At 42.0% G+C, this 14,217-nt stretch overlaps 1 protein-coding gene across 3 annotated transcripts in view; it reads right to left on the bottom strand.

Annotated features, from left to right (window-relative positions):
* Positions 1-14,217, bottom strand: part of MITF (melanocyte inducing transcription factor) — a 108,322-nt gene that overhangs the window by 71,090 nt on the left and 23,015 nt on the right. The gene's annotated exons all lie outside the window — the stretch shown is intronic.

Genomic DNA, 14,217 nt, shown 5'->3' with positions numbered 1-14,217 from the left:
TATTTTGTTAGCACTTAAAAAAACTACTATGTTACTGAAAACTTAACCATCCACAAGTTCTGACAATGCAATTGGGTTTTGCCTGTTAATATGAGCTGCTCCTGACTGAACAGCACTGAAAATCAGCCTATGTTTTTTTCCAGTCAAAACTGTTACCGGAAAAAAAAACAGGTCCTGGAAAATATTCAGTGACAAAACTGTGAAAGAAGAATGTGGAAAGTTACCAGCAATTAATTTCTTCAATAGAAAACAAACTCTTCCCACCCTCGATGTACCCCTCAGTACAGCCGAGATTGTTCTGAAACCTGGAACGTTCAAGGCAGTGAAACGCATTGGGAAGTGCCAGGTACTGGCAGCTGGAATGAAAGCCAGCAGCCCCACAGCCCTGGTCTTGAAAGTCCTTCTGCAAACATAAGCATTGCTAAGCCCTCTAACAAAAAGAAAATACATTTGGAATAAGTGTCCTTTGTTTTGCCTTGATTCCTGATTGGCTGCTCACTGCAAAGATCATTTAGGTCTGGGGTTGTTAGTAAGAGGGTGAAGCAAATGGGTCAGATACCTGCGTAATCTACACTAGAATTGGGGGGAGGCAATGGAGCAGCTCGCATGCCTCACCAAACTGACTGCTTTCTACATGAGACAGCTGGCTCAGCCGACAACACTGAAGAGCAGCAATTACTGTGTACCTGACAAGGTGTGAGGAAATCTGGATGGATTGCCCAGCTCTACAGGCAGTGGTCAACAGCAGCAGCCCTTGGGGGTCAGCACTGGGATCAACAGCGCTTGACATTTCCACTTGTAATCCATGGGACATAAGCAAAGCTTGATAAACAAGGCTGCTGAAAGCCTTGTCCATCTTCCAACTTGGATACTGAGCCATAAGGTTGGATTAGATGACCTTCAAGGATCCCTTCCAACCCAAATTATTTCTGGTCCAGAAGCACCGATGTTTAGTCTTTTAAATTACAGATCATACACTTAAAAGCATGGAAAAATACAAGTTAGAAAGGTTTCAGTCATTGCAGTTGTTATCAAGAATGATGTTGCCCAAGCACTGTATCACACCTTGGAAAGATTTACAAGAACATTTATATCTGCAACAAGACTCTTGCCACTCCTTAATAATTGCTCTGCACGTGTGTTTCTACACAGGCTCCCTACAAGTCATTTACTCACAGGGCCTTTGTTATGATATTCTTAGTTAATCCATAAAACTGTTTGTTGAACTAAGGTAGTTTTCAGACATTTATAGAGGCTGAATGTTCCTACCAGCCAAACCCTCTTAATAGAATTAAATAGAGCTGTGATATAAGCTTTTAATAATGTTGACAACTGCTAAAATTCAGTTAGCTGAGCCAACAAGAAACCACTGAACCCTTACAATATGTTCTCCTCTCCAAGCACGGCCAGTACAGAACGCCATGCGGAAACACCAAACTTCCCTATGTGCCTTCTTAAAATACTAACGGATCAAATCTGACCGTAAGGGCACGGTGAGCAGCTGAACCCTGCTCCTTCCCTCAACACAGCGTTCTGGTGAGTCAGTCCACAGCATTTTCCCTGCTTAAATCCAACACACACATGCAGAGGTGGTTTAGCCTACTGCTATTCTGCAACAATGTTAGTGCCCAAGATAAGTTTTGTTACCTTTCAGCAAGTTTAGGAAAAGATTAAGGGTGGGAGGAGCATGGCAGAGCACCACCTTTACCAAATGCTACTGTCAGTGACAACTCTACATTGACACCCTGCATTTAAGGCTTCACGTTAATAGCTATTCAGCATTGAAAACAGAAGTACTTTACCAATGTGCATGGATTGGAGAAAATCATGCAGATTCAGTCAGAATCTCTCCTTGTTTGTTTTCTAAAAGGGACAAAAATCTTCCAGCAGTCGTAATTCATAACCAGCCATCGTTTCCCTTAAGGTATGCCTCAAGGAAACTTGATGTACATCCAAACTTCTGCAAGCTTGTTGCTTTCTTTTGGATGCACCTTTCATTTCCCCCAAGAGTGCAAACCATGTTCTGGAAAGGCTATAGCATGCCATGGATACTTAAAATAGAAAGGCCTGTAGCTGGTGATACTGCAAATATAAATAACAGCTATTGGTATAGCAGTGGGAGTAATAACAGTGACACAAACCTAGACCAACCCCATGGGCAAACTCTGCTGGCAAGGAGCCGATGACTCCCTAAAACCCAAGCAGAAGAAAAGAAAAGGTCAATTAACAGTCTGAACAGGCATAATGTCCACAAAAAGAGTGGCAGCAAATTTACAGCAACACTCTAACTCTTGGGTTACTAAATTAAGGCCTTTCAGTGCAGAAAGGGAGGTAACAGAGCTACGAAAGGTCTTTAGTAAGGTAAGGGCTAGAGTGTGAGCTGATTGCAAATCTGCATAATTTTGACCCTACTGTACCAAAAAAAAAAAAAAAAAGCATTTGCAGTTGGCAGCTGGGGCATTGTGTCTAATCACCACTTCGATGTGACTAGAGAAAAGCACAACCATGGCTTTCTGGAGCAGCAGATCTGAGGGAACAATACAAACACCAAACCAGGAACCTTGGAGAAAAAAGCTGGACTGAGAAAGGCTTATCCATCGAACTCTAAAGTCCGCTTAAAAATGTTAGATGTAGTTATCGAAGTACACCACTGGGTAAAACTGCATCCAAATCCAACATAATAACATCGTGTTTATCTTTGTCCCTGACTCCAGACTAGGTGCTCCAGCTACATTCATGCCTCTTGCAGCATTTTAAAGGAAACACACACAATGACTGAGCAGTGTAGCAGAGGGCATTAGCTGACCTGTTTCAGACAGCAGTCTTGGTGCATCACAAAGGTAAACAATTTCAGATCAACAGAAAGACCAAAGCACATATTGAGAAATATTCTTCCAAACATATTTTAAAACAACTGTTTCTACTGGACTAAGAAAAAACAATAAAATATAGATTCTAGAATAATACATTGAGGCTTGTTTGGTAAACTAAAAGAAAACATTATTCAAAAACCTCATCTAGAAGGTGACTAAGCTGTTAGATATGCGATGACCTGGCCAGTGGTCAGAGCCACTCAAGCAGACGGTCCATCTGGCTGTGTCATTCAAGTCAGCGGGTGCTGCAGCACAGACATCTTGACAGCAAGTCTTCCCAAAACTTATGCAGAAAGCATCAATAATTTCCCTGGGTATTGATGAGTACCTTGCGTAGAGCACAGAAGGTGGGGACAGGATACTCCACTGTGCCAACACTTGCCTCTTATTTCACTTGCATTGCTGTTGACTAGAAGGCAAGTATTAACGACAACATAAAAGAGACAACACAGAAAGGCTTAGGACAGAGACAATAAATAGTGCCTAAATTTTGGGAAATAAAGAATGGATTACTTCAGCTTAGCTGTCTGATCTCTACTTACGGTGCACTGTCACACGAAACACAACCTCCAGCATCCTTCTTGCAACCAACAGACACTTCAAAACACAAGGACATACACTACATGATTACCAAAGGGTCAAACTTCAGGTAGAGACAAAAGTTGAACTTCTTGCTGTAAACAACCCAAAGGTTGGCTATTCCATGACAAATAACACCTTCCAGTAGCAGCAGCCTAGCCTTAGGGACAATGAAAGGACCATTCTTGTACACAGAGAGGCTCATTTATTTTAGGCTGACATTATCTCAGGCAGACAAAGTCAGACCTAGAGCAAACCTGCTCATTATTTTATAGCAAATAAAAGTACTGTGTTACTCAAGCTCACTAAAGACATTTAAAATAGCCCAAAAACTGGTAGAGAAGAAAAGCCTCTGCAAATAATTTGTTTAATTTCGAAGTCTTAGTAGGAAAAAAAATAAGCCCGCCACAAAGCCAATATTACCAAATTCAGAGCACTCTGAAAAGAAGTCTATGTAACAGTTTGGGACATTTCACACTCAAAAATACTCAAAACAAAATAGCTTCACATGTGATGAAATAACCTTGTATCTGGGAGATCTAAGAGAAACGTCTGCTGGCAGAAGCCACCAGAAGTTGCTGCAAGAGAGGACCTACTGTATTTGTTTGCAAAGATGCTGGAAATGCAGAAACCATTCCTTTCTAGTTTCTGTGTCCACCCTGTCCTGAAATGCTACCCTGAGCATTTGGTCTGTAGGAGATGATTTCTCTCCGCATCTCGTGAGACATCCCATGCAGGAGTTGGGGCCACTTTTCAGTCCTTCCAGGTCCACAACTCCTTTCAGTGCTCAACCTAGATGCCACCAACTGTTTGTGTTTCTAAAGGCCTTCAGGAAAAGTCACTGCCACTTCACAAAGATGGCAGGCTGGCTACATCTACAGGGTTAGCAAACAATCTCAGGCACCACCTTTTCTCCATTTTGGAAAGGTCAGTGCGACCAGTCTCTGAAAGCCGGACACCTCACTACCTCCCTAAGTCGGGCTTCAAGTTTCAAGACCACAAGTTGCCTGCCTTCATCTCCCCTTCCCTTCTTGGTTTTTACTGCCTCTCACCCTAAGCTTAGGGTGACAGGCCACAGACAACATGAGCTGGACTCGGGCATCCACATAGAAAGACCATTGTTTAAAGGTCCTGGGCCAGAGCTCAAAGTAGATAGCCTAGACCACCCCTGGTCAATCATAACACAGTACAGCCACTCAGATTTCTCCAAATATAAAAGAAACCAGGACAGATGGCTGCGGGATGCATACACAGAGTACTTGGTAAGAACAGCTGATGAACAAATCCACTTGATTGAAACATCAAAAGTTATATTGCAATAACAAAAAGTGACATTCTTGTGGCCATGATGATCACAAGAGCAATTCAAGAGTTTACAAGGTGACTACTTCATTAGATCAACATAAGCACTTAGCAGGGGACAGACAACATGTAAACTTTTAATAGACATGTTCTTCATTAGGCTTCCAGGTGACCCCTCACATGGAAGCTTGGTCCAAAATACAGCTTTTTTGTTCTGGTATTTCTCACACAAGATAGAAGCAGTGCAAGAAGACAGACAGGACACTGGACAAAGTCATAGCTCTCCCACGAGGTCAGCACAGTTATATTTCAGGTCTGTAAGTTCCACCATCTATTTTCTTACATGACTGAAGAAAACCACCAAACTAGAAGAAAAAGCTTATTTAATGGTTTACTAAACCTAAAATATCAATAATTGCACTGCTGTTCCAATAACACATCAAAAGATGGATCATCATTAGCAACACAGATTTTTTCACCTGCCATTGTTTGCATAAACCTAGAAAAATGCTGCTATTGCGGAACAACTGAGATTTCTTATGAACTAACAACTTAATCATCAAAGCATTAATTGATTCCTTTTCACTACATTTTACAGAAGCCCACTACTTCAATATAAAGCCAATTCTGCCTAAATTTGATTCATTTGGGGGGTGGGGGGACAGGGAGACAGGAAATAATTAATCATTGATGAGCAGAAAATAAAAACCATAACAAAATCAAGCCACTGCTTCCAATTCAGTCGGCAAGTTTCTTTACTGTGTGACAAGAGCATGCTAAATCAAGTCACCACATGAGAATTTCTCCTCTTCCATGACAGAGGCGAAGAGAGACTGCAGCATCACCAACGTCACACAGTACAACCTTCATGCTAAATCCCACTTATCTCAGCACTAGCCACAGAAAAAAAACCAACTCTGAGTAAAGAGTCACAGTGAGATGTAAGCTACAAAGCACACATTATGCCAAATTTGGGTCCCAGACATCAGGATTAAATGGTAGTCAAACCGAGGATAAAAGAAAAAAAGGACAGAGAGATCAGGACCACTTCTGACCTCCCCCTAAATGTAAAGCAAACTCACGTCCTGCCACAGGAGGATGCTCTCCCATCCCAGGCTAGCCTCAAAATGGGCCAGTTAACCTTACAAGTGGGAACTGTAGGGATTTGGCTAACAAGAAGTCCCTGATACAGATAGCAGCCTTTTCTTGTCCTGCAATCTGAACAGCTAACTACTGCTGTACTTCATTGCTATTTATTTACTTGCCTACCCTTTGCACCCCAAATAAAGTGAGTTCAGAAAATAAGTTCTGAGGATCATCCTTGTGTTTGTGCAGTACAAGACTGAAGTAGAGAGTTATAGCTAGGATTCCTTCATATCGCGAAAATAAAAAGAAACATGACCTGGCTATATGGCATGAAGCTACAGATAGTTACTCTAGTCCTCAATAGTACAAGGAGAGGACAGAACAGAAAATAAAGTCGAAGACTTTGTGTCAAAAGAAAGGACATTGTACAAGAGGCCTTCTCCTTTAGGAGAAAGGGGCACAGGAAAACGCAAGAAACTATAGAAATGGAGAGAAGAAGCTGCCAGGACTAATAGTCAGCGTGCAAGCAACAACCCCAAGGGATATAGAGAATGCGGTACAAGAAAGGTGGGAGCCAGATAGCAGGGCAGGTGAGGTAAGTGACAAGGAAAGAGAGGGCCAGAAAACAGTACAGAGAGTGTGTCTGAGTATCATCATAGAAAGGATGGTGGAATACTTGTCAGGGTGTATGTGGAGAAAGAAAGATGGGACAGGAGATGCATATTTATGGGTTCAAGAAGAATGGCATCCAAAACGAGAAGAAGGAAAAAACTCTCACTAAACTATTGAAGACTTGAGAAAAATCAGAGCAAGGCTTTTGGTTTTGTTCTGTTTCAGAAAAGGTCAAAACTACAAGTGTTGTGCAACCAAAGTTAAATGACAGCTTCTAGAAGTGAGTTGACTAGAGTTCACGCTCAGTGCATGGGATCATGCACCAGAGGACTGTCAGACCCCAGCCATGAGCAGTCAACACAGGAATAGTTTACTTTCACAGTAAACTGAAGGAGCCTCTTCCTATGTCTTATTGTTTACCACAATCTCAAAACGTACAGCCCCAGCAGTAACTACTGAGTTATGTCTACCTGTCAAATACCATCACTACCACTACCTTAAGGTCGTGACTATGAGTACTTGCAACAGAGCCAGCTCTGTCTGCACAGAGGAAAGGGCTGCTTATATACTGCAATATTTTTTAATAAACTCATATTTTTAAAACCTCACGGGAGAGTTTTGCTTGGTGACACTAACATCAGATGAACTAACTACAGGACTTGGCAAGGAGAAGGGCCCTGCTCCTGACTACTGCTCATCTACATCACCTGAGGGTAAGTTGCTCCCTTCTCTGTTTGTATTTTCCCATTTGCAAAGCAGGAATAATGAAAAAGGCCTCTTCTGAAATAAGGCATTTTTTTAACTGGAAAACACAGCCTCTGTTGTCCAGGCACAAACAATGGTCCCTGTTCTAAAGAAAATGGAGAGAGGCCAAATATTTGGATGTATAACCCAAGCTGAGCTGCACCAAAGGGTATGCAGTCTGGTAGAAGGTACATGGCAGGCTCAGAGATGCCCAGCAGCACTGGCAGTAAGGCAGGGGAGGGGAGCACAAACTTACAAACACACACATCTCTCCCTAACTGCTCTCTCCCTCCCTCTCAGCATCAACCACAACAAACCTCCACGTACACAACGCTTCCCTGCACAAGCTGGCTGTGCTCAAGCCAGACTACAAGGAAAAATAATTACGAAAAGTATCTGGAAGATCTGCTTTCTTATTCACATTGTGTTACTTGCCTCTGCAGCTCTTCCTTACGTCTCTACCCAGATGTGAAGCGAAACTACTTAAGTTCAGTTTAGTTAAGTACAGTTCACCCTTGATGATGCAGAGTTTCTAATGAGGGACTTCCCAAGAACATAATGCTCAGACTTTGAGTAATAATTATTCATACATGTTATAAATAAACACAGCTCCTAATACTTTTAATTAGATGGTTTCCACCACGAAGTTACATTCCCCTTAAATATTCACACTGTAAAAAGAAACTATACAACACTTCTCCCTGTGATGGAGGAGCTGAAGGGTGGCCCAAATGGACTTAGAGACCCCTCTTATTACAGCTACCTTCTTTCAGAGTTGACAAAGAAACTGATGACCATCAAAAGCATTCACCTACTCTACTATACACACATGAATCAAATTAGTTCTTTAAGTAGGTAAAGGTTTTGTCCACCTGCATTAAAAGTTACAGTTACATTTGAAGGTATTAAACAAGCCAGTTGATAAATCACTTGCTTCTGCAATTCCAACAGATGATAGCCCATAACCAGAGGCTTCCCTTTTGCTACATTCCCTTGAGCATACTGAGTATTTTACCCACTGTGGGTGGGACTGCTCTGTTCCCCTACCTGAAAACAGCTTATTTATCAGTCACAAAACTTAAGCTTTTTTATACATCTTCCCTCTTCTCCCTTACATTATCATGTCACGGGTTTTGAGCACATTCACTCATATCTACACCAAGTCTCCATCTACAGCATGTATCAGCTACTTCGTTATTTGTTTGCACTGCCAGAGCACACAGGAGCAATCAACATCAATCAGCATCTTGTACAAACAGCACTACACAAACAGCAAACATGACCATTCATGTCCCAAAGACCTTATTACAGAAGATGGATAACATAAGTAACGTGAGGTGAGACAAAAATGTGCCAGGAGGCAGCAGCAGTCCTTACAAGAGATGACAGACAAAAGGGTTTGTTTGTTGGTTTTTAATAATGATAATTTAAAAAAAAACCCAAACAATTCCTATCACGTAACTTCTCTTCCCTTTGAAGGAAGGAGAAACACTCAGGAAAGAGGAACACTTTTTCCACACTAAAGCTAATAACCAACTCATTCTGATGCAAAAAGGCGAAAGGGCAGAAGCTTTTATTTACTTGAAGCAGCATTTTGTCTCCTATCTTCTCAAGCACTGCTCTGCTGAATCTTCCTCTTCATTTTCTATGAACGAAGAGGATTTTATGTAATGCTGGCACAGGAAGTGTTACAGCAGAAAGCTACTCAAAACCATCTTTACCTACCAATTTACCCCCTGCGCCCACAAGCTGAAGATCTAAAGGGGAAGAACAGAAGACAGACAGATGGGGGGGAATGCGACCAAGCTAACAAGACTGCTTCTATTAAGGGCATCTCATCAAAGAACAACCACAAGGAACTGAAAAGATGAGGCAGAAAAAGACCCACAAGAGAAAATAAAGCAAGGTAAGCAGATTCAGTGAGACACCTGCTGTAAAAGCTTTCCGAGATGACTCACTCAGTTCTCTCTTCCTCTCTCCAGCTTAGCTCCACACTGGATAGGAGCGAAGCGCTACATGTTAGGAAAAAAAAGGGTGGAGTTGACAGAACATTTCCTGGGCAATCACAGGAGCAATAAGCAGACTGTTTGTCCATCCTGTGCAAATTACAGGAATATCAACACTGCTCAAACACACACACAGCACAAGACTGCGCTGAAAACTGCCCCATTAGCCCTATGCTGCTAGGACGCAAGAGGCTGCCTATAACCCACCCCTGTGATAGCAAGCATCTAGAGTTGGTGTCATCCTCTGAGAACACTGCAGAGGTTCCTGCATGCCACTGAGAAAGCCCTAAAAACATGCCACCAATTCACTGCCAGCCTCCCAACTTAGAGGCGAGTCCATTAATAAGACCATTTTAACAGGCTCATGAAGATAATCATCGTGAAACAGTGCTCTGCTGGACAAGGTGGACAAACACATAACAAAAGCTTTGGAAAGAGAAGCAGATGGGCTGTAACCTAAGACAAATCTACAACAGTGACTTCCAGCGTGGGAAAGGGAGAAGGTGAAGGACACCAGTGTTGTTATGGCAGCAAGTTAACTCTACCAGCAGACCACAACTCCACCAGGATGAAAAAGCAAGTATGGGAAGAAAGGGATGGGGAGCCTGGTGGAACTCATGGATCCTGGGGGATGGAAGATGGATGTGAAACAAGGAAAATTCTCATGGCTAAAGATACAGCTGACATACTTAACTTCAAGCCAGTAAGAATGGGCAAGAGACAGAGCCTGAAGGCTCCCTGTTCTACCCTGTGCTACACAAAAGACTGAAGAGTCTTCTAGAGAGGCAGCCACAAGTAGCCTGTAAGCAGGGCCAAAGGCTCATAAAAAACAAAGAGAGGGACTGAAAACAGGAACAAGAAGATTAATCAGAAACTCACCTTGATATCGGCTCCCAGCCACGTGCTGACAGCTGGTTTCTGTTCGCTAGAAACCCTCTGGACAAAGCTCCCACCAGGCCAGACTGTCTCACTCCTCCCTGCCGCCTCATTCCACTTGGAATAAGGCTCCCAATACCCCATTGCCATCCCTCGCATATCCAGCCAATACCTTCACATCCTGTGCTATTCATCTTTCTCATCTTCTTTTCATCCTCATAGCAGAGCTATTACTTATAACACTCCTAATCACAGTTAATTGGTGTACACTACATGGAAGAGATCCATAATCTTCAAAGCATCTTCCAAACAAACTACAGCAGAGGAGATTTCCCCCTCTGCTCAAGGCAGTTGGCAAAAGCACAGGAGCAGGCATTACAACAAGTGGCCTTTTTGTTTCCACTCCCTGAGTCACAACCCTATGCATCAAAGATGGATTTCACGCCTACCTGGGATGAATGCGCTTTCCTAAACGTTTATGACGTGCTACAAAAAAAAAAAAGCAGCAAGAGGAAGGTATGACTCACCAACTATGTTCTAATCTATAGATGATCTTCCAAAGTTACTACATTTGTATCGTGTTTCAGAAATAAACATTCAGATTTCGAACACTTATCTCAGACCTACAGCACAGAGCACTATCGTTACAGGCTACCACAGCCACTGGAAGGACAAAACCACACGTAGCAGCCTTCCCCAAGAGACAGAAAATATCAAGCTAGCCAAATGAGTCAAAAACAAAAGAAAAGGCATCCTTAAACAATAACATACTTGTTGATTACAGGCCTTTTTCCTGAACTCCATTATTATCCCTACTCTCTTCTAGGTGTAAATGGCAGCACAGGCTCAGCAGACTCAAAATCTACAAGAGTTTTTTTAACCACCAAAATTCTTTTCAGGTTTCGAGAAGGACCATGTCATCTCTTCCCATACTCAAGGTATTTGGCACAAGAAGCAGCAATGCCTGTACCATAACTGAACAGATACATCTCAGCTGTCTGAATCACTGTTTTAAATTAAGCAGAAGTGTATGAAAAATCCCAAGCTTTCCTTTGCCTCCCAATAGTCCTACTCTCTGTTTCAAAGGGGGAGGTCCTACAGAACTCCAGTGATCAGCTTTGCTCCTGTGTACAGACAAAGTATGTAACAGCTGGTTCCAGGCTCCTCGGCACAGCTTCATTGTCTTCTCCAAGAACCAGTTCGTAACATGACCGAGGACACCAGTGAGGGCTAGAGGTGGATTTGTACACTGGCATTCCTTAGGAGAGGAAAAGGGCTGTAAGGCTGAGACTTGGAGTGACATCTTCAAGTTCTGAGAATCTTGTAAACCCTCTAGCACTGATTTCCCCACGCCCCCCCCCCCTTGTTTAACAAATGTTTGCACCACAAACGTTGTCACAGTAAATGCCGATTAAGAGAAACGTCACCTTTGGAAAAACGTTTTTGCTAGTTTTCACTCTCTTTTCTCCAGGCCATATTTTTTATTGCATGTGGGCACTTAACTTGTTTGATAACAAAAGGAATTCAACACTCAACAACCTTAAAAACTGCGTTTCTTTTCAGTATGTTGTTCCTATTGTATTTCTTTTATGTTCACCTTCAATGACTACTAATATGCCAAGCCCAGGTCTTTGTTTTTTGTAAATGAAGCAAATCTCCTGACACCATTGGCAACAACAGAAGCATTGCTTGAACAGAGAAAAACCAACAGTTACTCTTAAACAGTGGATCGTAATGAATGAGACAATATCCATTATCTATGGGGAACAACCACGGTTTCACACCCTAAAAAAGTTCTGCTGCTTCGGAAGCGAGGAACTTTATTAAACAGAATTTTGTGTGCTAACTGAGGACTGAGTTCTGTTTGCCCAACTCATGAGCGCATTATGTTTCTTTTAGTGGGAAAAACTCTGGTAATTAAGTTTTCATTGAAACAAATGAATTCTTCATGCGACTTCAGGCGCTCTTATGGCCTTAATGTCATTAAGAAAAAGTCTCTGTATCTTGTGCTAGGACACTGCCTCTTCCTCCCCATCAGGTAAATTCTGTACTGGGTAACAGCTGCAGAAGAGCTGGATGACTAACAAACAATCCAACAACGGAAAATAAGCAGATTGATCTGTTATTCCCATTCTTGCCAGCAAGTGTTGCTGTTTACCAAAGGAACTCAAGAGAGAAAAAAAAAAAGAATAAAAAGATACTGCTACATCTTATTCTGTTTGTATTCAAATTTTTCCATGCAGAATTCTGATTCATCTGCTGAAACTCCGTGTGGCTTCACAACAGCATGCTTGCGATAGCTGGTAAGAGCAGAAAGTTTGCAGGCTATTTTCTGCAAAAAAACTGAACATGCATATGATCTTCTGCAGGGTTGATAAGCACATTGCAAATGCCAAAGGAGAAAATTTGTGTGGGGAGATAACTGCAGAAACTATTCTTAGCAACAGAGTTCTGCATCTGTTAAACTAACTCTGCTGGCACTGCACAGAAAATTTATATTCACAAACACGTGCTCCAAATGTTGTTAAAAAGATACTATTTTAAATTCCATTTTATGTAACTTGAAAGATTTCTAAGTGCTCATGGAGGTATTTTCATTGTGTACTGAAAAGGTGCAGGGTCTGAAGCACTGGTCCCCAGCACAGGGTTCATGAACAATAGCTGGTGATGTGAGAGCATCAGAAGCCTGCATGTTAAAAGCACAGCAAAAGGCAGCGCAAAGCCCCAATTCCCACAGAACTAAGTTACACAAAATCACAGGCCTAAACGTGGCTAAAAACCATGGCTTTAAAACCGTGGGTTTTCTGCATAAGCCACTGTGATTCAGCATGGGGAACTGATCTTTACCAGAACATTTAAGCAAATCCACAACGTTCGGGGTACTATGGAGTTCCACATTCTGATCCCCTTCTGTACGCAACCCAAGACTCACAGACAGGCAGTAAACCCCTTAAGACTTGCAGATGAAAATCATACAGAGCAAGCCACATGTGTGGCACAGCAGATGTGATGTGAAACTTGGTCTGAAGTCAGAAATTAGCATCAGAGACCCAGGTTCCCATTTTAATAAATGATTCTACTGATCAAACTTCAATACTTCTTTTAACTATCTTATTCAATCTGAAAAACAACTTCTGGAATGTGAAAAATACATTAAAGTCTTTTTTTCTTTCTATAATTAGCTATATTTTTTTAAAAAGTCTTCCCATAACATTTTATTTTTAGACACTAGGAGAAGCTGTGCAGCAGCTTGCTCGCACTCTCCGATACATCTTCAGTGCCTCTTAAGTTAGAAGCAGAAATCATGGTAAACTACTCTCTTTCTAATGTAACTTCTTTATGGTTATGCCTCTAACTACCAAACAGAACTGGACCCCTGGAAGTACCTATAAATAACTGCTACAAAAACAGTGCTGTCAAATGGAATAAGATCATTCACCGCTGAACTCATCACACGGCTGACAGAGGTCTCTGTGTTTGACATCATCTGAAGACTGCTACAACACCTTACTGCAACACTCAGTTTATAACTAACCACAGGGAAAAAAAAAAAGCTATGATCCCACCTGGGAATAACTGGAACCTATACTTCTAGAGCAGCTGCAGAGAGGTCAAAGCCTGAAAGGATTTCAGAGACAGGAGATAAGAAATAAAGGGGGGAAAAAAAATAAAAAAAAAATTAAAAAAGCCTGCAAGTTGCAGGGACTTGAGCAAAACAGCTTTCTGGTCCGTTAAACAGCCAAAAGCAGTATGAGCCTTTACCGCTCACACCAGACTTACTCACAACGCCTTCCTCCCAGCTCCCAGGGGCCATATCTGGTACTCGTTCTGAAAGCCAGCCCTCCTCTTTAATCACCTCTTATTAAAAAGCTCTTTTTAAAAGCTGATGGAACAGACAGGGCTCTATGGTAGTCGCAAAGAAAGTATTTTTTCCTGCTAACCCATCCTCATGGCAACAGCCAGAAATACCCTTCAGTAACCTGTATGTGTCAACAAGCTCCATTACAGCCCAGGATGTTTGGTACAGCAGTTATTTCACAAGCCTCTGGTGGGACTGTAAATTCTGGCAGTGTCAAATACATTTCCTTTTATTACAAAACCCATTTTGAAGCCATCAGAAAGATTTCTCATTTGTAAAC

This window comes from Phaenicophaeus curvirostris, chromosome 11, assembly GCF_032191515.1.
Source record: "Phaenicophaeus curvirostris isolate KB17595 chromosome 11, BPBGC_Pcur_1.0, whole genome shotgun sequence".
Lineage (NCBI taxonomy): Eukaryota > Metazoa > Chordata > Aves > Cuculiformes > Cuculidae > Phaenicophaeus > Phaenicophaeus curvirostris.
The sequence above is the reverse complement of the archived record's forward strand: the minus strand, read 5'-3'. Positions and strand labels throughout refer to the sequence as shown.